Raw genomic sequence first — 27462 nt, forward strand, 5'->3', positions numbered from 1 at the left:
GGTGACTTTAGGTCACAGTAAAGCATTTTACAGCCAAAGAAGGATTTTTGAAGTGTAGATGATGTTGCAGCCATTTAGTGCACGTACAAACTCTGATATTAATCAGAAACGGCCGTCAATCCTGCCCAATGTCATCTTCCAACAAGCACATAAGTATCAGCCATGGCTCAATGGGTAGGTCTCTCACTGATTCAAAGCCGTGGATACATTTCCCACTCCCACAGTACTGAGAGAGCACAGTGCTGCCAAAGGTACCTTCTTTTTGGATGAGAAGTCGAACAGAGACATTTTCAAGGCGGACATAAAGGAGCCCTGGCATTATATTGAAGAGGAACATGGAGTTAACCCTGGTGTTGTTGATCGTCATGAAGCCAGATTGTCATACCACTGTTTCATCGCTGCTGGGGGGTGCTTTCCTGAGCAGAACAACTGATATGTTTCCTGCATAATGGCAGTGAGTACATTTCAAATTCACTTCAATACTGCATTGGCTGAAATATGGGACGTCCCGAGGGCTCCAATCGATTAGAAGGAGATGGGCCAAGTGCTGATAAATGGGATTAGATTAATTTAGGATATCTAGTGAGCATGGACGAGATGGATTGAAGGATCTGTTTCCATGCTGTACAGTTCTATGACTCTAAATCTTTTCACAAACAGGGAATTGTAGTCATGCTAGCAAACAGAAGGGATATAGGATGCTGATAGTTACAATGTGAAAGATTCATTAGCAATGGATCCAGTGACAAGGGGAAGGAGAATCCCAGGTACGACAGCAATGTTGGACTCTCCACCCATGTTTCCATCCTCTTCCACCAGAATCCATCTTGAATGTGGAGGGTTTTATGGGATAATGCCTCCCTCTGACTCTTCAGCTCAGTTTGTACATCATCCAATATCTTTCCCAGGGAGGCTGAGCATACCCAGGCCACATTGAGAGAAGAGGAATCTCTGTCACTAGAAAATCTTAAAATTGATAAAGAGGCAGTGTTGAACAGACTATCAATACTTAAAATTGACAAAGCACTGACACTGGGTGAGATGTATCTAAGGATATTGAAGGATGTGATAATCAAAATTGCAGGATCCTGTCCATGATCTTTCAGTTTTACTTAGACGCAGGGGAGGTGCCTGAGGACCGGAGAATTGCTAATATCATTCCCTTTGTTTAAAAATTGCTGTAAGGATAAGCCCAGTAATGACAGACCAGTCAGTTTAAATTCACTGATGGAGGGGCTTCTGGAAACAATTATTTGAGCTCGAATCATTAGTCACATGGAAAAAGGCGAGTTGATTAGAAAGAGCCAGCACGGATTTCTAAATCAGAAATCATGTTTAACTAACTTGCTGGAAAATTTTGGAAGAGGTAACAGCAACAGTTGATGAGGGGAACACTGTTGATGTGGTGTACATGGACATCATTTAATACATTATCACACAACAGACTTGTGAATAAAGTTATAAGCCATTGTATAATAGGGTCAAACATGGATACAAACTTGGGCAAGGGATTGGAAGTAGAGAATGGTCACTGGATATTTTTTGGTTCGGAGGAAAGTTTATATTGGAGTTTCCTAGGGGTTGGTATTGGGATACTTGCATTTCCTGGTGGAGGTTAATGATCTAGATCTTGCAGGGGACAATATCAAAGTTTTCAGACATGAAGACATGTACAAAGATGAAGTGTTTTATGTAGTAAAATATTTTAATTTAGAAGATTAGAATGGGATTGTAATAAATCAATTTATTAATATTATAATTTGAAAGCATTGTAAATGATTAGAAGTTCAGTGTGGAACACCAAAATGACATTGACAGGTTGGTGAAGTGGGCAAATGGGCGGCAGATGAAGTCCAATGTGAAGAGGTGTGAAGTGATGGTAGGGCAAGGTAAAATAGAGGGTATTAAATTTAAGTGGATGCAGGAGCTATGAACCTGCACTCCAAGGTCTCTTTGTTCAGCAACACTCCCTAGGACTTTACCATTAAGAGTATAAGTCCTGCTAAGATTTGCTTTCCCAAAATGCAGCATCTTGCATTTATCTAAATTAAACTCCATCTGCCACTTCTCAGCCCATTGGCCCATCTGATCAAGATCTTGTTGTAACCCGAGGTAACCTTCTTCGCTGTCCACTACACCTCCAATTTTGGTGTCATCAGAAAAATTACTAACTATACCTCTTACGCTCACATCCCAAATCATTTACAGTATGTAAATGATGAAAAGTAGAGGACCCAGCATCGATCCTTGTGGCACTCCACTGGTCACAGGCCTCCAGTCTGAAAAACAACCCTCTACCACCATCCTCTGTCTTCTACCTTTGAGCCAGTTCTGTATCCAAATGGCTAGTTCTCCCTGTAGTCCATGAGATCTAACCTTGCTAACCAGTCTGCCATGGGGAACCTTGTCGAACGCCTTACTGAAGTCCATATAGATCACATCTACCACTCTGCCCTCATTAATCCTCTTTGTTACTTCTTCAAAAAACTCATGAGACACAATTTCTCATGCACAAAGCCATGTTGACTATCTCTAATCAGTCCTTGCCTTTCCAAATACATGTGCATCCTGTCCCTGAGGATTCCCTCCAACAATGTGTCCACCACTGAGGTCAGGCTCACTGGTCTATAGTTCCCTGGCTTGTCCTTACCACCTTTCTAAAACAGTGGCACCACGTTAGCCAACTTCCAGTCTTCTGGCACCTCACCTGTGACTATCGATGATACAAATATCTCAGCAAGAGGCCCAGCAATCAGTTCCCTAGCTTCCCACAGGGTTTTAGGGTACACCTGATCAGGTCCTGGGGATTTATCCACTTTTATGCATTTCAAGACATCCAACACTTCCTCCTCTGTAATCTGGACATTTTTCAAGATGTCACCATCTTTTTCCCTGCCTTCTATACCTTCCATGTCCTTTTCCACAGTAAATATTGATGCAAAATACTCATTTAGTATCTCCCCCATCTCCCCAGGTTCCACAGATAGGCCACCTTGCTGATCTTTGAGGGGCACTATTCTCTCCCTAGTTATTCTTTCGTCCTTAATGTATTTGTTAAAAACCCTTGGTTTCTCCTTAGTTCTATTTGCCAAAGCTATCTCATGTTCCCTTTTTGCCCTCCTGATTTCTCTTTTAAGTATACTTCTACTGCCTTCATACTCTTCTAAGGATTCACTCGATCTATCTTGTCTATACCTTACATATGCTTCCTTCTTTTTCTTAACCAAACCTGCAATTTTTTTTAGTCATCCAGCATTCCCTACACCTACCAGCCTTTCCTTTCACCCTGACAGGAATATACTTTCTCTGGACTCTCGTTATCTCATTTCTCATTTTCCGGCCACCCCTTTACCTGCAACCATCTGCCTCCAACAATCTTTTGAAAGTTCTTGCCTAATACCATCAAAATTGGCCTTTCTCCAATTTAGAACTTCAACTTTTAGATCTGGTCTATCCTTTTCCATCACTATTTTAAAACTAATAGAATTATGGTCTCTGGCCCCAAAGTGCACCAAAACTCTTTGAGTTCACCCTGAACTTTGTGCTTTTTAAGAAGCTGGTGATAATGATATTCGAGTTTGACAGCATGGCGGGAGGGACCTGTATCTGGGGTTGACTGCAGAATATCTGGACTTGCAGAATGAAGAGGAGTCGGTCTGTTCTCCAACATGAATCTGGACTGAATTTAATAAACTAAATTGAAAATGGGTTTGTTAATGAGGAATGCAATTATTGTTTTTTATACAGATTGTGATAGGTTTCAGTGATTGCCTAGTTGCAGAGTAATTCCTTTAGTCTCACTTTCCTTTTGAGTTTCTCTTTCCCTCTTCCTCAGCTATTGTTAACGAGGTTGGGCTCTGTGTGCCTAATGCTGCTTCCCCAGCACTCCCAATTCCAATTTACAGAGGAACCTCGGTTATCCGGCATTTGATTATCCAAATTTCAGATTGTCCGGACAAGATTGCAAGGTCCCAGTGCTTGGCCAAACTGTGTTATCCAGCATTCAATTATCTAAACATTCAAATATTCAAACAAAATACTCCCCACCTGTGTTGTTCGGCTAATGGAGGTTCCTCTGTACAGGAAATAAGAACAGAAGTAGGCTGCTCAGTCTTAAACTGACACCCCCTTTATTCTGAGACTATGCCTTTTGGTCAACCACGAGGGGAAGCATCCTCTCAGCATTGACCCTGTCAAGCCCTTTAACAATCCTGTATGTTTCAATGAGATCCCCTCTCATCCTTCTAAACTCCAGTGAGTAGAGTCCCAACTTGTTTAGTCTTTGCTCATAAGACAATCTCTCCATACAGGGAGTATCCCAGTGAACCTTCTCTGAACTGCCTCCAATGAAATTATATCTTTTCTGAAACAAGGGGACCAAAACTGCTCACAGTGCTCCAGATGTGGTGTTCCCTTGTAAAGTTGTAGCAAGACGTCCCTACTCTTATACTCAAAATAAGGGCCAACATTCCATGACCCTTCCTGATTACCTGCTGCTCCTGTGTGCTAGCTTTCTGTATTTCACATACAAGGCCCCAAAATCCCTTTGTGCTGGAACTTTCTGCAGTTCTTTTCCATTTAAATAATATTCTATACTTTCGTTCTACCTGGCAAAATGTACAATTTCATTTATCTGCAAGTTACACTCTTTCTGAAAGAAATGAAGATCAGGAAATAGAAGCAGTAATCAGGAGTTGAATCTTGGTGAAGTCAAAGTTATTGTGGCCCAAGATAAAGGACAGCATGCTAAAGGTTATAAAAAGTCAAAGTCAAAGTCTCGAGTCTTCAGAATGGATGAGCTGCTAGAAGTGGAGGTGATGAAGCATTGAGAATTATTAAAGTGTCCACCTGCTCAGGGAAAACCCTACAGAGACGCTCAGGTTATCACTAAGAGCTCTTTGTTGTCAAAGCACTTAATCCTATAGTTAACATCGTCCTTTAAAAACACTAGTGATCTTTGATTAAATCTAGCCCCTGTACTGTCCATCTGTGATTGTTCAAATGAAGAGAAACTAGTCAGTGATTGGAACTGTAGCGTGGGCTGCATTCTGATGCAGCAGCGATTTCAACATCTTTCTCAGGACAGTAACAGGGCTGTTCTTGTAAGTCAATTTTCAGCAAAGTTTCACTTTGCACATCAGCAATTTCCTGGACGTAACACTTGGACATCACTTTCTACATTGGAACCTTTGCTTGAATACTTAACGCTGTATCCAGCGAGATGTGCCGATTCACTTTTCCAGTCGATTGTCAAGTATCATCACAAACATTAATCTCACAGCCAGAGAATTCAATATCAGCAATACTGAACTTCAGGTTCAATGGCTGTGACTCATGAGTTTCTAATGACGTCTGTAGTCCCAAACCTCCCTCTCCTTCTCCTCCTCCACTACACGCCTAATGGCTGTTATTATCACAATGCAGGTCAGATCATTCTCATGTTCTTATTCATTGCTCTCCTGTTGCTCACAACTCTCTCCACTTTATTAGCCTCATTAATATTTGGGCTGTTGTGAGGTGATGTGTTCCCCTTTTAATGTGCCCTCATATTAGTTTCTCATTAATAAACAACAACAAATGTTTAGCAACTATCAGACAGTGAAAACACTTCACACAAAAGAGCTCAGCCAATAAACAGGAATCAGGAGAAGACTTGGGAGGCTTTTGAAGATGTGGTGAGCTATAGTCAATGTAAACATATTTAGGAGCTCCAACTGAAAACAAAAATTGCTGAAAATCAGAGTGAGTTAGGCAGCATCTATGGAGAGAGAGCATGCTAGCATTCCGGGTCTGGATGACTCTTCATCAGAGGATCTAGATTCAAAAGGCTAGCTTGCTGTCTCTCCATGGATGACTGCTTGACCCGTTGTGATTTCCAGCAGTTTTTGTTATCATTCGGATTCCAGCATCTGCAGTAATTTGCTCCTACTTTAGGAAGATCTGTGATACCTCCAGACTATAACCCACTGGCTATAAGACTTCAGCTGGAACACCATGTACAGTTGTGGGAGTCTTTTTATAGAAAACATGTGAACACATTTGAGAGAGTACAGAAGCGGTTTATAAGAATGGTTCCAGGGAAGTTGGAACTGTTCTCCTTAGAGAGAAGAAGGCAAAGGGGAGATTTGTTCAAGGGTTTCAAAATGATGAATAGGTTGGACAGAGTAGAGAGGGAGAAATTATTCCTGTGCAGAGAAGAAACAAGAATGAGAAGGGATAGATTTAAAGTGAGTTGGAAAAGAAGCAAGGAAGTGAGGAGAAATCTTTTCAGTCAGTGTGTAGTCAGGGTCTGGAATGCACTGCCTGGAAATGTGGTGGAGGGAGGTTCAACTGAGGCATTGGATGTTTACTTGCCTACAAATAACATGCAAGGGTATGGGGGAAAAGCAGGAGATTGGCATGAGGTAATGATGGTCATTTAATGAGCTGGTGCAGGCATGATGGGTTGAATAGCCTCCTTATGCTCAGGAATAATTCTATGATGGTATTGGAGTGAAAGGAGAGATGTATACTCATTCTCCAGCACTTGCTGTTTATATTGCATTAGCGAAAAGGTGTAATATCACTTTACGAGTATTGTCCCTTTAAAAAGATCAACATGCAGATGAATCAAGCACTTGGATGTCAGCACATGACCAGAGACCATTGTCACTCTGTCTTGTAGCATTCTAGGCCAAGGATGTGTCTCGAGATTATTCTACACTTGACATATTAGTTTATCTATAAATAAACTCAACAGATCTTTAAGTGTATGGGATTGATACATGACATTTGTGTTACATTTAAATACACAGGACCATGCTACACCCAGATTCAGAAGAACAGAGGAAATAAGCTGGGATAAAGTACTTTAGTAGTTGCAGTGAAATAAACACAATAGAAATCATAAATACCATAAACGATAGGTGACCAGGACACAGCACAAGGTAGAACTTGGAAGATGTAGTTCAAAACTGTGAATTTGAACTCAGAAGTGCAAGACGTGTTGGGGAGTGTTTCAGAAGATGGATCAAGGAGTGAATGATATTCCAGGTACGGTGGTGCATTGAAAATCAGGCTGGTGCTAGAAGGTCACCAATGTTGTGCAATCTTGAGTTTAATCTGAAGAAACAAACCAATCAGGCTCATTGAGCCTAATTGATGCCAATGACAGGAAGCCTTGGCACCTGGGATCCTGTAGGTACCAAGGGCCACTTTAACAGGCTGGAAGCAGGTCAGAGACAATACTCCCTTGAAACGTTCTTTTTGGTGTGTGAACCTCCGAGGACTATGCACAGCAGCAACTCTGTAACTGGAAGGTAATGTATCAGCAAGCAGATTGGCGTGTATGAACCATGGAGCAGTTTCACAGCTGTACACTGGTCAGAGGGTCAGTACTCCAGGTTGTTGTGTACGGCCTTCAGGACCCTGCAGCAACCTTATAATGAAGTCATGGAGCTGCTTCCCATAGGGTATAAATAGCACAGTATAGGAGGGATTAACTACAGTGAGAAAAAAGCACATATAGAGAACAATAATGTAGTTTCAAAGAATGTAACAGTAAGATTAGAGTCTGGTGTGTGTCTGAATACTGGGATTTATAGTGTTTTGTATTAATCTGAAATAAACAGAGTTGTAAAGAAACTGAAACCTGATGACAATTTCTCATGTTACCTTCTCCTAGACCAGTCTGTTTTGAACCCAAACTCTTGGATGTGGCCATCATAGCTGAGCCACCAAAGAGAGGCAAGTGTAGAGCTCCCTGAAAGCCTGCCTGGGTGCAGGAACATCACATTCAGCAGTGTAGAGGGCTCCCTCCCTTCTCCCCCACCTCCTGTGGTTTCCTGGCTGATGAATGTGTTTTTTACTTAAAGATTTAAAAACGTTGGATAGACGAGACCTCCAACTTCAAGTGGAAAGCCTTTGATTGGTTCCCCAGTTTTGAGAGATTGGGGCAGGTGAGCCTACTGTCTGGTTAATGTGCAGTCTGGTTAACCTGCAACCTGGTTAACCTGTTGTCTGGCTAACCTGCCATCCAGTTAACATGCCATCTAGTTAATGTGCAGTCTGGTTAATGTACTGTCTGGTTAACCTCTGTCTGGTTAACATACCACCTGATTATTAAAGGGCTACCCAATGAACACAAGAGACAGGGGCAGGAATAGACTGTTGGGCCCATTGAACTTGTTCTCACATTTGATACGATCATGGCTGAAATCAGGCTCCAATTCCACCTCCCAACCCCTCCCCACATCCCTCGATTTTCTGATATGCCAAAATCCTGTCTATCCCAGTCTTAAATCTACACAATGATGAAGCATTTACAAAGCCATGAGGCAGGAAATTCCAAAAATTGGTAACCATTTGAAAGAAGTAATTTGTGATAATTTGAGTTATATAAGGTCAGCTCTTTTATCCCTTGTGTGTTTCTCCACGTGCAAGATTGTCTGACCATTGAAAACAGTCTTTATGTCCACCTTGTCAAGCCCCTTCAGAATCTGGTATGTCTCAATGAGATTGCTCCTCATTCTTCTAAATTCCAGAGAACACAACTTCAATTTACTCGGCTCTCATCATAGCACAGCCCCCTCGTCCTAGGGACCAATCTAGTGAGCTTACCATCTCCATTAAGGGATGTATCCTTCTTTAATCAAGGAGACCAAAACTGCGCACACTGCTCCAGTTATGGTCTGACCAAAGCTCTATTCCATGCAGGAAATATCACAGTTCACTGCTTCAAGGGAGATAGGTCGGTCCTCACAAGAAACTGCTATGGCCGTTGTTTCCTGCTGCAGAGACAAATTGCAGCTCCTCTGGTCAGTTTTATTGCTGATTTAGTTAGGATTTTATGAAGCATTCTGTTTTGACATCACCAGATATAAAAAGTGTTCAGTGTAGAAATGGAATCTGAAACTCTGGAGTAAATTCTGATGGAGTCAGTGGAATCAATTTTTATTCCGAATGTAAGCTGCAAGAAAATGAGCTAACAACTGGGAAGGTGCAGTTATGGTAAATGACAACCTACAATTAACTGCACAGTTCACAAACTACCTTCATAGGCCTCAATTTTCTACTTCTGCAAAGAACAAAGCTAACTTACAAAGGATCAGATCCTGACCCAGATCCTCGCTTCAAAATGCCTTAAAGAACTCTCAATATTCCATCAGAAATTAAATTAATTATTTCACTCTCAACCAAACTCTGTCATGAGAGGATGTTAGTTACAATCCTTCCATTTGGAAATTCACCTGAAAATTCCAAAAACCAATACCAGCCTTCCTGCCAATTTGCTTTTCTTTGAAATCCGACCTTTGGAATGGGAAGGCAATGTTACGAACGGCGTTGGCACGGCGATTGTCATGTGTGGATCCTCAAGCAGCTGAGTATGTGCAGCTTAAAGGGGAATGCCAGCCATCATCATTGTTAAAAAGACAGGCAGTGAGATGGATTTGGTGTCTTTTCAATGGATGGGAAAATGCATCAGGGGAATGATTGAACATACATGGGATAGTGACAAGATTTGGTTGACTCACTGATTCATTGTCGAGAGTGTGTTGCTGGAAAAGCACAGCATCCAAGGAGCAGGAGAATCAACGTTTTGGCCAGAGCCCTTCATTAGGAATCAGATCTCACTTTCTCCTCACTGATTCATTGACTGACAGATACATCAGGAAATTTCTACTCATTGGATAGTTTTCAAACTCACTCTGGGCTGACACAGCTGAGAAACCATTTCAGGAATCAGCAGATCTCAGATGGGAAATGGTCCAGATTTTTAGACATCGAAATTCAGGCCATCAATAGATTTTTCATTTTGACCCATTTATCAAGTCTGACCTATCCTTTAAATAACCAGCAGTGTCACAAAGTGAACTTACTGAAACTGACTTGGGGAGGCAGTAGATACCTAGTGGTGTTATCGCTGGACTGTTAATCCAGAGCCCTAGGCAATGTTCTGGTGATGTGGGGCTGAATCTGGCCATGGCAGATGGTGGAATTTGAATTCAATAAAAACCAGGAATTAAAAGTTGAATGATAACTATGAGTCAATTGTCAGAGAAAAAATATCTGGTTCACTAGTATCCTTTAGGGAAGGAAACTGCCATCCTTACCTGGTCTGACCTACATGTGACTCCAGACCCACAGCAATGTGGTTGACACTTAATTGCCCTCTGGGCAATAAATACTGGCTTAGCCAGCGTCACCCTCATTTTGTGAATGAATTAAAAAACCCTTCATGTTGCATGGAAGTTCTCGGAGGGATGCGTTGCATTGTGTTAGTCTTGGTAGCAGGTTCTGACTGTCTTTGATCCCACCCCCAACCTCTGGAGGTGACTACAGTGGCAGGTTTGACCTACGCTGCATATGCCATGGCAACAAGCTCATCTGCATATGGATACAGCCTTTCAGTGATCACTAATTGGTCACTGAAGACCTTCAATTGACTGTGGGGTATAGAAATCAGCCATGGGGTTCCCACCCAGAACTTATTGGGTGCTGCCCTCAATACCTCAAGGACTAGAAGCTATGCTGCAGTTATACAGAACCCTGGTTAGGCCCCAGTTGGAGTACTATGAGTGGATCTGGGCATGACACCTTTGGAAGGATACATTGGTCTTGGAGGGAGTATATGCAGGTTTACATGATGAAACCTGGAATTCACGTGTTATGTCATGATGGGAGATTATACAAATTAGACCTATTTTCTCCAGAATTTAGGAAGATAAGGGGTAATATGATCAAAGTCTTCAAGATCTTAACAGGAAATGACAGGGTAGATAAAGAGAAACTATTTCCAGTGGTTGAGGATTCTAAAACCAGGAGGCGTTGTCTGAGAATTAGGGTCAGATGTTCAAGGGAGATGTTAGGAAGCACTTCTTCACACAAAGGATAGTACAGATTTTGAACTCTCTTCCACAAACAATAGTGGATACTGGATTGGTTGTTATTTTAAAATCTGAGACAGTCAAATTGTTGTTAAGCAAAGTATTTAAGGGATATGTGCCAAAGGTAGGTATATGAAGTTAGGCCACAGATCAGCCACAATCTCATTGAATGGTGGAACAGGCTTGAGGGGCTGAATGGCCTCCTGCTGTTCCTATGCTAATTCCAGCAGAGGTGAACAATGGCAGGGGTCAGGCACACCAGCAGACCCTAACTATACACACTCCCTGCTTCCAAGCTCACCACGAGGAGAGAGGACAAAGTTTTAATGTCTGATTTTCCTAGAAATGGTTGATTATCTGAGTAAAGTAGGTGAAAGTGAGGACTGCAGATGCTGGAGATCCGAGTCAAGATTAGAGTGGTGCTGGAAAAGCACAGCAGGTCAGGCAGCAGCTGAGGAGCAGGAAAATCGACGTTTCAGGCAGGAGCCCTCCATCAGGAAAGCCCTTCATCAGAGTAAAGTAGCCATTCGTTTGAAAACTAACAAAGCAATTACAACAGAATACAAAACCTGACTGTATGTAATTTGCTCATAATTAATGATGATTGTACATTCTTAGTCGAAAAGGCTTCTCAATGCACTAACAAAAATTCCTGAAGAAGGGCTCATGCCCGAAACGTCGATTCTCCTGCTCCTTGGATGCTGCCTGACCTGCTGCACTTTTCCAGCAACACATTTTCAGCACTAACAAAAATGTTTGATTGAAGGTAGCTACTCTGGTAATAGAATATTATGGCCATGTTTTAAGCATTTTGTCAATGAGAAATATTTTGGGATTGAACTGACTTAGAATCAAACCTAATAATTCAAATAAGATTAGTCATCACAACAGAGGAAATCCCTGATAATGATCAAAGCAGAGAGCTTGTGCTTTCTGATGAAATCATAAGCAAAGGACAGAGGAATCTTTTCTCTTGAGTCTGGTGGAATAAATTACATTTAAGAGAAAATTTGTAAAGCCACAGTCTGACAATTATTGCTGAGATCAATGGACGAATATTAAACACAATATTTCATCCTTCTCTGTTCTGAAGAAGAGTCACATTAAACTTGAAAGATGAACTCTGTTTCCCTCTCCATGGAGTCAAGATTAGAGTGGTGCTGGAAAAGCACAGCAGGTCAGGCAGCATCTGAGGAGCCGAAGAATCGACGTTTCAGGCAGGAGCCCTTCATCAGCCTCTCTGTGGAGGCTGCCAGACTTTACTGAGTTTCTATTACATTCCTTCTGTCCCTCTTTTCAAGGATGTTTCAAATAAACCAGTTAGTGCTCGTGTTAAAATAAACAGGCGGTAAGCTATTACATGTGAACATTAAGCTTTTGTCCACTATCAACACTTATTCTTGGGTGCTTAATTTTATAATTATAGATGCAATTTGTGCTGATTTCTTTGTCATAATGTGCATCGGTGCTAATTGAACACTATTGTTGCAGGCAGGCAGCACTCCCAGAGCATTTTCCATGTTATAGATAAAAATTACCACTGATCCTTAGTTTCTGCAGCTTTAACAGGAGTTCTGAGATTCCAGCCACTGCTGCTACTGTAGGCTATTGAACATCGTGGCACAATGTGGGGCATTGTGACCTTTATCAGCATTTCATGTATTTTTCATTCATTTTCTCTCAAATGAACAAAGCAACGTTGGATGTACCGGCAACACTCGATCCTGCTCCCTGCTGCACTTTCAGTATCGTGACTGGATTTTACACTTCAGAGACTTTTGCCCAGTATTGGAGCTCATAGCAGCTGAGATCTCCAGCATTCTCTGAATTTGTAGCTTTTTGATGGCTATCTGATTTTCCAGTTTGTTGTGAATCTGTACATAGAATGGTGGCACGTACAGTTGGAAATCACCTTGAATAAAAGAATTAGACACAATGGCTGGTGTCAATAGATTTCCTCAGGACAACACTTACTTAATGAAACAGTATCTTGTGGTGATATTAATCTCGGGGCAACTTGCTTTATTTTCATTTTTCCAGCAGACAATGCAATAGGAACGGATCCTGTTGAATATTACGCATATCCCTTGCTGGCTAAATTTACCTTTGAGAAGATTCCCATTATCGTTCAGAATAATTCAATTGCAGAAAATTGGATCAGCCTGGGATGTCAAAAGGTTTTATACCAGAAAGTCAACAGCCATGTTACAGTTATCCCTCATCATCAGGAACCAAGGTCACCAATGCATAATAACTATTTAAGGCCAGTCAAGAAAATAAGTCATTTCAGTCAGCTTTCAGATCATGACATCTGCAGCCATATTTTAGAAAACAACATGTAGCAAGGTTAAATTTGCTTAAGCAAGTGCCACATGATCACTGGATTCAAATTCAGATCACTCCAATTTTAATGTCAGTCTCATCGATGACGAATCTTAATTCCAAACTGTCATTGATAGAACAGAATATGACTCATGCTGAAAAGAGAGATACATTGCCAAAGCTTTTAATCAGGACAGATGCAAAAATGCCATTTCAAATGATTGCAACAAATTCTACAAGAAAAGTAAAGCTAAATCTACGTCTCTCGGATTTCTTGCCACACATCATTTAAAAATGCAAATCAAACTGAAAGCTATGCATCATTCCACTTCAGAACACAAATTCTCAAAGAATAATAATGTATTATGAAGTTTTATTACATCTCCCTGCATAAAAGATATTTTTAAGAGACATTTTCATTTTCCATTACAATATCTTCATCACTATTTCTATTTTATTGATACAGATCTCACTTTAAGAATAACAATATATTTAGATTTAGTCTGCAATACATGTAGACTTTCCAGACAATATTTGACTCAAGTCTATTTGATCCTTTTGTTCTCCTCCATATTTGTTCTTGTTACAGCATTCACCATAATCTTGTTCTCTTCCTGCTACATGGGTGATTCTCAAATTGTTGTAGTATTGAATGTCAATGAAGCAGTTTCAGACTTTTGTTAGAAAATTTCACCAAAAAAAATTAAAGGATTATAGTCTGCATCAATAACAGTTGCTGTAGAGTTGTTCGATTAGCAAACTCCAAAATATTGCAGGACCAATATCAAACTCATTCACTGTAGAGTTGAAAATACTTGTCGGCACACATTCAATTTGTGTGAAAAATAGCTGACTGGTTTTTCAATCCCCATCTTGTCCTCCTGTAATAACAGTGCACCATTGCTGGCATTAACATCACTTTAAATGGCATTACATAATTCAATGCTGCTCAAGATAGTGTGGTAGTCATGTTGCCAATGGTCTCTGAAATTCCCTTCTTCGTTAAAATTTCTTCCATTTCTTTAATAAACTTGTCGAAGGTGTAACCACAGGGCTGAAATTCAAAATTAACTTCTGATAGACAACCCCTTATGTCAAAATACAGCAAAATTGCTTGTTTTGTTTCAGGTACAAGAAATTTTAGGATAGAGCTTAATTTTTTCTCTATATTCTCTATCCCATACCAAATAAGTTACATTTGACTCTTCATAACTGATCTAAAATTTACTCGTGTTGTAAATACAATAGAATAAAATACAACACAGCACTGGAACAGGCCCTTCGGCCTACCAAGCCCACACCAATTCCTAGCCCTTATTTAGATCCGCTACTTATTGCCCAAACTCAGTTTCTCTTCATCTGTTCGCCTCCTGTTCAAATGTCTACCAAGATACACCTTAAACATTGCTAATGTGCCTGCTTCCATCACCTCTGCTCACAATGTGTTCCAGGCACCTACTACCTTCTGTGTGAAAAACTTTCCCCATACTTCTTCCCTAAACTTCCCCCCTCACCTTGAACCTGTGCACTCTTGTAGTTGAATTTTTCACCCTGAGAAAAATACCTTTGACTATCCACCTAATCTATGCCTCTCATAGTTTTGTAGACCTCTATCAAGTCGCCCCCAATCCCCCCACCACCCCTGAGCCAACCTCCGTCTTTACAGTGAAATCTGAGTTTATCCAATCTCCCCTCATAACTAAACCCTTCAGATCAGGCATCATCCTGACAAACCATCTCTGCACCTTCTCCAAAGCAACCAGATTTTTCTGGTAGTGTGGTAATCAGTACTGCATGCATTATTCCAAATGTGGCCTAACTACAGCTTTATCCAGCTGTAACATAACTTGCCAACTTTTATATTTGATGCCCCGCCTGACGAAGGCAAGTGTGCTGTCTGCCTTCTTAATCACCTGATCCACCTGTGTTGTCCCTGTCAGGGACCTGTGGATCTGTACACCCAGATCCCTCTGTATGTTAATGCTCCTCCAGATTCTGACATTTATTGGATAATTTGCAACTGAATTTGATCATCCAAAACGTATCACTTTGCATTTGTCTGATTAAACTCAATCTACAATTTCTCTGCCAAAATCTACAAACTATCAATATCCTGCTGTATCCTTTGACAATCTTACTCACAATTTGCAACTGTGCCAATTTTAGTGTCATCTGCGATCTTACTAATTGGCCCACCTACATTTTCCTCTAGATCATTTATATATATTACAAAGGACCCGGCACTGATCCTTGTGGAATACCACTAGTGACTGATCTCCACTCTGAAAAGCACCCTTCTACTGCTATTCTCTGTCTTCCATGACCAAGCCAGTTCTCTATCCATCTAGCCAGCTTACCCCAGATCCCATGAGAGTCTACCTTCTGTACCAGCCTGCCAGTAGGTGGCTAATCAAATGCCTTACTAAAATCTATGTAGACAACATCCTCTGCACTTCCCTCATCAATCATTCTTGTCACCTCCTCAAAAAACTCAATCAAGTTGGTGAGACATGACCTTCCCACACAAACCCATGCTGCCTATCACTATCAAGATCATTTGGTCCCAAATGTGAATAAATCCTGTCTCTCAGTGTCTTCTCCACCACTGACATCAGGCTCACCAACTTGTAGTTACCTGGAATATCTCTGTTTCCCTTCTTAAAGGAAGGAACAACATTGGCCATTCTCCAATCTTCTGGAACCTCACCTGAAGCAAAGAGGATGCAAAGATATCTGATAAAGCCTCAGCTATGTCCTCCCTGGTCTTCCATTTAACTTCCAGCAATTAGCTTTAGTATGTCCAGTATTATTACATTTTCATTATATCACTTTTAGTTTCTAACTTCTGTGATTTTGGTTTGTTCCTGAAAACTATTATGTTTTTCATCCCCAGATGGGGATCTAGTCATTCTGTTTCCTTGTGACGTGTACATTTCACATATGTATCTATCTTTGTCAACTATCAGAGGTATTCACATGAACTGTTGTTTGTCAGATCGTCGCTACTTAGACATCCAAGTAAGGTTGAAGGGTTACTGGAATACTATTTTCAAATTAACATGAGGAGGCAGTGGTATTATCACTAGACTGTTATTCAGGGTTCAAATCCTGCCACAGCAGATGGTGGAATTTAAGTTTTTTTTTAAAATCTGGAATTAAGAGTCTAATGATGACCCAGAGTTGATTGTCAGGAAAAACCCATCTGGTTCACTAATGTCCTTGAGGGAAGGAAACTGCCATCCTTTCCTGGTCTGGCCTAGATGTGACTCCAATGCCATCAAAGGCCAGTGGGACGTAAGGACGACAGAGACAGAAACTTCATAACATTTAGGAAGTATTTAGATGTACACACCAAGGCATGCAATGCTATGGACCAAGTTCTGGAAGGTGAGATTAGAATTGTTAGGTGGCTGTTTGTGACTGGTGCGGACATGGTGGGTCAAATGGTCTTTTCTGTGTTGTAGACCTTTATGGCTGTTTCTTGGTTCTGACTCAAAATGTTAGCTGTGTTTTTCTCTTCACAGATACTGCCAGACCTGCTGAGTTTCTCCAGCACCTTGTTGTTAATTATTTTCACAATGTAGTCACTGTTGTAGAGGTGATAAATGAGGTGGTTAATTTGTACCTAGCAACATTCCATAAACAGTAAGAACCAACCACATAATCTGTTTCAGTGATTTTGATGGACAAGTGTTTGCAATGCATTGGGATGAAAGTTACATTTGTTTAATATCTGCAGGTTGGTGAAAGAAGTTACGGCAGTGGAGTATGGGCAAAAACAAGTGGTTATGTTTAATTAGAATTTAATTAAAGCCGTATTGTCATATATCTTCACCTATGGGTACATTGCTTGGATTAGATCTAACTTTTTCTATAGAAAATGAAACTTTGGCAGAAAATTCCAGAGGGAACAATCTGATGGTTGGATGATGTCAAACAGAGGGAGGATCTGAGAAAATGGGAAGAAAGGCTTTGTGAAACGTAACAAATTAAGAAGAAAATTCTCCATTCTTGGAGATCCATTTGCTCTAACTCAGTCTTTGAAATTACTGTCATCTGTACCAGGCAGCAATGAATGAGATATTGTGCACTCTAATGCATTAGGGATCACTTTAAAATGAGGCAGAGCTGAGCATTAAATAAAACCCTGATGTTGCACAACCTTGCTAACTACACACCTTTGAGATCATAATTGTGTTTAGATTATAGTTATTCAGAAACATATGTAAACTTGTAAGCTCGGCTGATAGCTGTCATTTCTCTCTTCTCCAACAATGAAAGGATTTGAAGTAGAGCGAAATGATGTTTAATTGTGTGTTAAGACTCTCAAATCTTTCTCAATGTGTGGGAAAGCTTTGTTCAATCTGCCTCAAAGTTGTATACACTAGATGATCTTAAATTTTATTTCTTGCAGGTGCTGAGTTAACTGGTTATAGTGGCGACAGTATCTGACATTCTATAATTGATCTCAATACAATGCAATACAGCACAAGAACAGACCCTTCGGTACACCACTGATTCCTCATCCTTATTTAGACTCGCTATGACTTGTCGTGGGAGCAGAATAAAGACACAGATTATCTTCTTTCCTTTCAATTCCTGCCATTGCACACAATAATATAGCACTTTAATGGCAAGAGACAATTTTCTGCTGCCATTTTAAACCCACAGGAATAAAGCTGAAATGTTATGAATTCATTTCACTTAAAACTCTAACAAAGAAAAGACATTTTCATTCCGTATAAGTTGTACTCAAGCTGAGTTTCCTGACATGGAAAAATGTAACTCCCAATCACCTAAACAGTCAAGTTGCTTTATAGGGAGAAATTTAAACTTTTTACTTAAAATCTATTTTTCCACCCAATAATTTTAAGGTTATATTCAAATGCATGGATAATTCCTCAATGTCTAAATGCATAGTTACACTTGTGTGCACCAAATAATATTGCTGTCCACTTGCCTGAGTGAGTGTAGCCTTGACAACACTTAAGAGACTTGACAACATCCAGAACAATGTTTGATTGGCACTCCAGCAGCATTCACCCCTTCCACCACTGACGCACAGAGACAGCAGTAGACTGTTTACCACCTGTAAGATGCACTGCAGAAAATAACCAAGGCTCCTTCAACAGCACCTTCCAAACCTATGATCACTTCCATCTAGAAGGACAAGGGTAGCAGATGCATGAGAACACCAGCCCCTGCAAGTTCCTCTCCAAGGCACACACTATCCTGACTTGGAAATACATCACGTTCCTTCACTGGCAAAAAGTCCTGCAGCTCCCTTCATGATAGCACAACAGGTTTCCGTACAGTCCAAGGACTGCAGCGGTTCATAAAGTCAACTCATCACAACCTTCTTAGGGCAATTAGGGATGTCCATATCCACTGAATGAAATGAATGGTCCCCATATTTGTTTCCACTCTTTGATTAACAATGTCCTTAATTTCCTGTTTGATTTATTAGTCACTATCTTATAATGTTACCTGTCCCACTTTGAACAGCCACATGAGTGCACACATTCGCTCCACGTCCACCCTAACAAGCCCTAATGTGGTACTAAGGCAAATTCCTCAGTGCTGTCTTTTCCAGAGAATGGCTGACAGAATGCATAGATGCATTTTTAAGGAGGTGCCTTTGTCCCCATTTGGTTTGTTTCCCTCTCAATCCAAATCGGAACACACTGTTACAATGAGAAACGCCAAGTGGAGCCTCCAAATGAGGCGTTATGCTCAGCCAGCAAGGTCAGATAGGCCACTCAGTGAATATCAATTAAATCCATTACTGTCCCCCACCATGTGAACTATGAATGACTTTGATCTTTAACAATTGCTGATTGTTGTCAAAGGTGACCAGGCGTTGTACCTTACGCAGAAGGTTTATGGAGTGGGCAGGAGAACGATGATCTTTCTGCACATTTGCAGCTGATTGATATGAACAAAGCTCCTGCTGCCGTTTCCTCTGCCCTGTAAACCCTGCCCTCTGTAACGACATAAATTGATTCTACCCTTGAGCCTTGACACTCTCCTGAATATCATAGTGTCAATGCTGTATATAATTATGCAAATTCATGTATTATGAGACCCTGGTGTGCTGTTTCCAGAAAGATAAAAAGAGCCTAAAAGCAGTACACAGGGATTGGGAGCTGGTAACACTTAGCAATGTGATATCATAGTGATGTGTCACTGGATCTATAATCCTGTAGCTGAGACCATTACCTGGGAGAGTGAGAAGAAACTCCCCCCAAGGCAGGTTGAGAACTTAAATTTGTTTAATCAGAAATGATATGACTCTGCAATGGAAATCAAGTTGCACTATTCCTGGAGTTGTCACAATATTTAAAGTTGTTAAAAGGTACACAGATTTCCCCGGTTCAACTTTCTTTTAGACCCAGGTTGACAGAAAGCAGAGACCAGGTTTCCATACTTAACAAGAATGTCTATTCATTACAAATAAATGAATTCTAACCACAAATAAACAATTATAAACCATCAACTTATAACCACCAGTTAAAACTCTAACCCATTTATAGGACTTCTCATCTACACACACATAGGATTAGACAAAAACAGAGGATGTTATGAATGGAGGGGAAGACTGAAAAGGCAGTTCAGTGGCTCCTGAAATGATCCTTTTGCAAATCATAATATTGTTTCTCAATCTTCCTTCTCCAGATACTTTTGCTTGTTTGCAAGAGGCACAGGGTGACTGCTTCAAATTACAAGATCTCTGAATGTTTAATTAAGAGACACAGCATTCATCAATGGATAGGGGGAAATGAATTGGCTCTCTTCAGGCTTGGGATGCTTTTCACTATAGAGTAAAAACAGCTCCTTCCCTTCTAGAGCTCCTCTGAGCCAAACACTCACACCCTCAATCTGTTCAGTTACCTGAGAGTCAATCACAATGCCAGGGGTGTTGAGGGGTGATCTTATAGAGGTTTACAAACTCATAAGAGGCATGGGTAGGGTGAGTAAACAAGGTCTTTTTCTCCGGGTTGGGAATGTCCAGAACCAGAAGGCATAGGTTTAGGGTGAGAGGGGAAAGATTTAAAAGGAACCTGAGGAGCAACTTTTTCACGCAAAGGGTGGTGCGAGTATGGAATGTGCTGCCAGAGGAAGTGATAGAAGCTGGTACAATTTAAAAGCTTAAGGATGGGTACATAAATAGGAAGGGTTTAGAGGGTTATGGGTCAAATGCTGGCAAATGGGACTAGATTAATTTAGGATATCTGGTCGGCATGAATGAGCTAGTCCAAAGGATTTGCATCCATGCTGTACACCTCTATGACACTATGACTCTATAAGTGACCAACTGAAATTGTGGACTTTCAAAACTGTAAACAATGATAAAAACAGAAAGGAAGACAGAGAACAATAGTCTCCAACATTGAATAATTCAATGAATCAGAATGGCTGTGAATTTTACAGTCCCTGGTACTGTGGAAGTAAAAGGTGATATGAGACAGAATTGGAATTTCTTCCAGAGTGCAGCTCAGTAACAATGAGATAGCTGCAGAATTGATAAGAATCCTAAAGAAACAATAGTAGCAACTCTGTTATAGTGTTTGGGCAAGAGTGTTCAGTGAGATCGCATTGAGGGAAAAATAAAGAGGGACCGTAGAATACTAAAGGTCTTGAAGTCACATTCGGAACCCTCTTAATATTACTTATGAACAGTATGTGTTCAACATTCAAGGCCAGGGGAGAGGAATATTGACCATAGTGTGACTTCACTGATACATTTAGAATAGAATAGAATATCCACTATTGGCATGTCTACTCAATTGGGGAAGTACAATGAAAATCTTTTACAATGTCTACCTCTCATGGTACCATCTATGGTACAGGTACCTCAGTACAAGTCTTGGATGCAAAAAAGCAACAAAAAGTAGTTGCATTACTTTACAGAGTTCAAAAAAACGTTAGAAAGAAGACATTGTTAATGGATTGACTTTACAGTCATGGAAAAAGTTTGGAATAAACATTACATTGCAGCAGCTCAGCACAGGGTCTCTGCATGTAGTTGAACCGCCTATGGCAGACCCCCAGTCCAACAGCTGTCCCCGCTCTGCTCCAAGCCTCCAGATCACTCCGTACCGGCACTCAGCTGCTCCAAAGTAAGTCCCAGGACTGCCGCCCCTGCTCCGGTCTCTGCCTGGGACTCACTGCCTGCGTGCTCCGAGACTTGCTCCCCTCACGTTGCTCCAGGATTTGCTCCCCTCACGTTGCTCCGGGATTTGCTCCCCTCACGTTGCTCCAGGATTTGCTCCCCTCACATTGCTCTGGGATTTGCACCCCTCACGTTGCTCCAGGATTTGCACCCCTCACATTGCTCTGGGACTCACTGCTCATGTGCTGATGCTAGTGATTTTGAACCACTAAAAGGTGATCTCGTCACAGATAGGATTATCATAAGATTATAAATCCTGTCATGAGAGCATATCTACTAAGAGAGGAGAAATCAAGAAAGCTTGCAGCGCATGACAAAGCTCTGAGGTTGTCAACCATCAGGTGGAGAGAATTAATAAGAAAACGGACAGGACTTTGAATTGTGATGAGAGGTGTTCTGGATTGAACATAACAATGTGTTAGAAAAGGGAGAAATATTAGCAGGAGTGCAAGCAGAAATACCAAGGTCAGGCTTCAAGTTATAAATATTGTGGGGGACACCAAACTGATGAAAGGAAAGCATGCGGAAAGCAGTGCCCTAACTCCAAGAAGCTCAGGGAAGAATCTAAGTGAGGCTAAAAATCTAAGTGATGGCTGGAGAGATGTCATCTGATGAATCTTAGAAACTGCTCTACACCAGAGAACAGGTTGGTGCCATCAGGTGTAAAGATGTAACTGTTTGTGTCTGTCAGAATGGTGAGTGCAGAAGGACAGCATCGAGTGAGGTGTTAGGAAGATCCTGGTGTTCTGTGAAACATTGTGAGCTTTGCAGAGCCGTGTAGTGTGTCAAGGTGGTGAACCAAAAAGGAAGCTCTTGAAGACAAGTTGAGGCTATACGATGGAGCGATACTCATTTGAAGAGGATAAGTGAAGGTGAGAACCCAATGCAAGAGAAAGAAGATCGATTGTGGTTTGAGATAGATGACTTTAAGCAAAATCCACTGACATCAGCTGAAGCAAGTCTAAATCTTGGACTGGTAACTCCACATGTGTGAGAACAGATTTGCAGTGCTCCTTCCAGTCACTAAGACACTGACTGCTGAACAAATCCCAGAAGGTCATGAAGATATTTTTACAAGTTATCTTCCAAAGTTGATGACCTTGAGATCAACTCAACATTGGCTAAGGAGAGTCCCAACCGCCCTCAAGTCCAGCATGAAAGCTAATATAAAGGAGATGGTTACTCCAATAGAATAAAAAGTCCTGACAAAAAGAAAGAAATATAAGGACGTCAATGAATAATGACTTGAGGAGCCAGCAGCTGATGATACGCATGTGAAAACAGAACAACAGAACAAAAAACATGATCAGAGAAAGGACAAGAAGACCAAGATTCCTTTAGTCAAATATGCCAGTTATATACTGACAGTGAGGGGATGTTGCCTTGTGAGCGCTTGTCCAGAGATGCAGTGACCAACAGATGTGAAAGGAGTGCAACTATTGGTTGGATTTTTGAACTGCCTAACAAAGTTCTTAATCAATTAGTCATCAGAATGTGAAGCTCACTGCTAAGTAAATGCAGTGATATTGTGGTCAGAACATGGCTCAGTTTTTACTCAAACCAGTCAGCTGGACACACTGTGGAATTTATTAACCCAGTAGTGATGCTGAGTCTGAAACTTGTCACAGGAATGAGACTCCCCAGAGAAAGAACATCACCTCTGGATTGAGCTGATACCAGAGAAACTGGTAAAATTGACCCACTCGTATGCCATGAAAAGGCTGAATGCTTTAGTGGATATGGATGAAGTGGAAGTGCAGACAAAAGTGACAAAAGCGAGAGTTTTTGTTCAGCAATGCATCTTCTCTTTATTGTCCACCTATACCAGAGAAATTGTAACTGCAGATAAATGTGCATGTTTTGTTTGTGTTTTTTTTCATGAAAAAGAATATTTGGAGAAGTGCAAATACATTGGACATTTGTGGCTTACTGTGATCTTGTGACCTTAGCTATGATTTGCTTTCAATTTGAAGGTTGTAGCCATTATATGAAACACCGTTAGTGTCCAATAATCCATTAATCTCAGAATACAAAGTTAAAAATCACACAACACCAGGTTATAGCCCAACAGGTTTATTTGAAGCACTAGCTTTTGGAGCGACGCTCTCTCATCAGGTGGTTGTGAAGGAGCAGTGCTCCAGAAGCTAGTGCTTCCAAATAAACCTGTTGGGCTATAACCTGGTGTTGTGTGATTTTTAACTTTGTCCACCCCAGTCCAACACCAGCATCTCCACATCATCTCAGAATACACTCAGTGACTGAATGTCCACAGCTTTTGTGGGGAATAGAGGATGCCTAAGATTTTTGGGGGTAAGCAAGCCAATCAGATGTTTAAAACGATTACCTTTGAACAATGAGGGAACAGACAGTAAATGCCAATGATACCACATCCTGAGAATGGATTTTTAAACAATAATTTGAAAGTGAGCAGTTCTGGTTATTGATTTTGAAGAAGCCTTTTCTCCCTCCTCACCAGGATGGCAACTGGGAATAAAGATATGCAGCTCTTGCGTTTACAGGTCTAATGTTACAGAGATTTGACCAATTCTCTATCGGAGCAACACTTTACATTACTTACATCTTGATGTCAGGAGTTGGGAAATCTCTTTGGAAACGGATCATGATTCTCTAGGTAAACATTTAAATACGATACTAATCTGGTTAAGTAAGCTTGTTTGAACATTATATTCATATCAGCAATACAGAAATATTAACAAGTACTTTTCACAATGTTCACTGCTTACCGAGTAGTAACAGGAACCTTTCTCATTACACAAGTTGTTTAATTTCCGCCAAAACATGAATGTTCAGTAAATTTATGACTGGAAATATTGCCAGTATAAATGCAAATAATCAGTATTTAAATGATATATTCATCATAACACAATGTAACATTGCTACGAAGATGACTTACTCTGGTTTCCAGAGTGTGGTGCTGGAAAAGCACAGCAGGTCAGGCAGCATCCGAGGAGCAGGAGAATTGACATTTTGGGCGAAAGCCCTTCATCAGGAATTATTCCTGATGAAGGGCTTTTGCCCGAAACTTCAATTCTCCTGCTCTTTGAATTGCTGCCTGACCTGCTGTGCTTTTCCAGCACCACACTCTTGACTCTAATCTCCAGCACCTACAGTCCTCACTTTTGCCTAGTTGATTTTAACCTAACTCTGGTTTCCAAGCTGTGGCTCATGTGTTTTGGTAACATTACCTTGTGGTAATTAGTGGCCTTGTGGTATTATTGCTCGACTACTAATCCAGAGACCCAGCTAATGGTCTGGGGATCTGGGTTCAATCCCTGCCATGGCTGATGGTGGAATTTGAATTCAATTTAAAAAATCAGGAGTTAAAAAGCTACTCATGAAACCATTGTCAGTAAAACCATTCTGGTTCCACTGGTGCCATTCAGGGAAGGAAATCTACAATCCTTACCTGGTCTGGCCACATGTGACTCCAAACCCACAGCAATGTGATTGACTCTTATCTATCCTCCGAAATGGCCTAGGAAGCTACTCAGTTCAAGGGCAACTAGGGATGGACAATAAATATTGGTCAGCCCGTGACGCCCATGTCTCACAATTGAATTTTTAAAAAATTACCATGAAGGCTAGAAATTCCAATTTCTGGCATGGCCTGGGAATCCTGATGTGGGTCCAGTGTGGAACAGGGCATATATGGTCAGTGCAGTGTTCATGGTTTTTCTTTAGGCAGCTCCAGACAGGAGAGTGCCTGCAGAATGGTGATCTGAAATCTTCACCATGTGATCCATGGAACGGAGAAAGGATAAGCCACTTGGTTGGTAATGTTTTGCAGCAGTCTAAGAGGTTCCATGATGGAATGCACCACTGTTAGCAATGTTCAGACAGTCAGGGATCAACAAACATCCTGAATATCTGAGTTGGTAGTGTAATGTGGCATAAGGGTGGCCTGGTGTCTAGTGATTTAGCACGGCTGCCTCACAGCGCTAGGGACCCAGATTCAATTCCAGCTCTTGGGTGACTCTTCATGTGGAGCTTGCACATTCTCCCCATGCCTGTGTGGATTTCCTCCCACAGTCTGGTTTCCCCCCACAGTCCAAAGATGTACAGGTTAGGTGGATTGGCTATGGGAAATGCAGGATGACAGGGATGCGATAGGAGGGGTGTGGGTCTGGGTGGAATACTCTTCTGAGTGTTGGTGTGGATTTGAAGGGCAGAATGACCTGCTTCCTTCCTGTAAGATTCAAGATTCCATGTCACTGGCTTGTGTCTTAGAGAGTTAAGACTCAGAAGAATCTTTAAGAGTCACGGGATAGTCAGTGCAGGTGACAGTGGGAGTGAAGGAAGCCCACAATCTGTGTTTGCTTGGTGCAGTTGAGAAAAATTGAAGATTAGAGAAACAAAGGGCCGTGTCAGCTTAGTGAAGCTAGCTGTCTGTAAATAAGCTGAAATTGTGCCTGTGAATAGGTGCTAGAGTTTAGTCTCAAGGATCCAGTGGAATATGTCTCAGAGGAAGAGATTACCGACCAGGACATGAGCAGTTGTTGAGGTAGCCTGTGATGGAGAAGCAGTTGAGGGAGTTTTGAAAACTAGATATTCAAAGGTGAAGCAAAATTTAAAAAAAATGATATAGGTTTCATGAATTGTGTTGTTCCAGTATCACTAAGGTCTGGGGGTGGGGTTACTGAAAAGTCTGTGGGATCTGTCTTCACTGCATCAATTTGATGTGTCCTATGATGTGTTTGACCATGGTTTGTTTATTAACACATATACTCTTCATGTTCATCCTGTATAATAGAGTGTACATTATGTACATATAGAAGAATTTCTTTTAACTTAGTAAAGTTAATTTTGTTTTATTAAAGTCCATGAAATCTTGTGGCTTTGTTCAATTAACAGGTACATTGCATCTCAGACTTCAGCCGCATTAAATAAAAAATAAAGTTACTGGTCCCCAGCCAAAACATAACATAATTTGGTGGTGTCATCAGAGATTGTAACTACATCTTTTATTGAATGAAAGCATAAAAAAATCTGCTTTACAAGGAACCCCATGTTAAGTATCAACTGTTGAGATGTGTTTTTCTTACATATTTAATGTACACCTATAAGATTTTCAATTTTAGCAGCAAGAACCCAGCTGGTTCACTAATGATCTATATATGTTATCAACATGGTTAACTTTGAAATAGCTGAATTTAAGAAACAGGAGCAGGGAGAGGATATTCTGAAAATTGTAATATTGTACTAGCTAAATTTGTACATTTTTTATGGCTTGCGTTTTATGATGTGTTTTTCTCTCCAGTCATTCAAGTGAAACATGGGGAGTAGAGTGTTTTTTTAACACTTTGTCCTTGGTGCTGAATATTCTGAGGTCAAATACAGTAGAACTTGGAAGTAAATCTCCGACCAACAGTGCACCTTAACTGCAATCTCGAAAACATATCCGCGTTGCTTCGTCTGCCATTTTATTTCCTGTAGCAGCCACCTTGTGGCCTTTCCAGGCTGTCTCACAATTTAATGTCAATCCCCACAGGGAGCTGGGCTGAGAGGAACCACATTCATTCATTTAGAGCTCTCACAGCTTTCTGAAAGAAGCCTCTGGAGAAGTTTGAATCAAACCAAGCCCCAGAGATGAACACCTGGTCAAAATCCACTATAGCCACCTTACAATTTGCAATTTGGACACAGTATGATTTGCAAGACCACAGAATAATTTCTCATATTGCATTGTTTCTGTACAGATTTGGTTTCAGCTTTCACAGTCATGTGGGGACTGAAATATTAAATCAATGGCAACAAAAAAAAAGTCAGAAATGTATGCACAGATAAAACAGAGTCCTTTAATCATTCTCATGCTGTTCCTTTTTTTCACACTGTAATCTCGGGCACTGCTTTAATGAAAATTCATTAAACAAAAGTATTGAAAAGTGACCTCTCATACATCATCCCAATCGGCTGAATTTATTCACCATATACAACATGGAGCTTCTCAAAACTTGATGAAAATGTTGAAAAGCTAATTAAGGTGAACCTCACTTTTTTCATGAAGAAATTAACAAATCAATACAGATGCTAAATTATTTGTATAACATACTTGTGTGATGTATGAATATTACACTACCATTT

This window comes from Chiloscyllium plagiosum, unplaced genomic scaffold, assembly GCF_037043375.1.
Source record: "Chiloscyllium plagiosum isolate Xiang-an unplaced genomic scaffold, Cpla_swu_hap1 HiC_scaffold_37, whole genome shotgun sequence".
NCBI lineage: Eukaryota > Metazoa > Chordata > Chondrichthyes > Orectolobiformes > Hemiscylliidae > Chiloscyllium > Chiloscyllium plagiosum.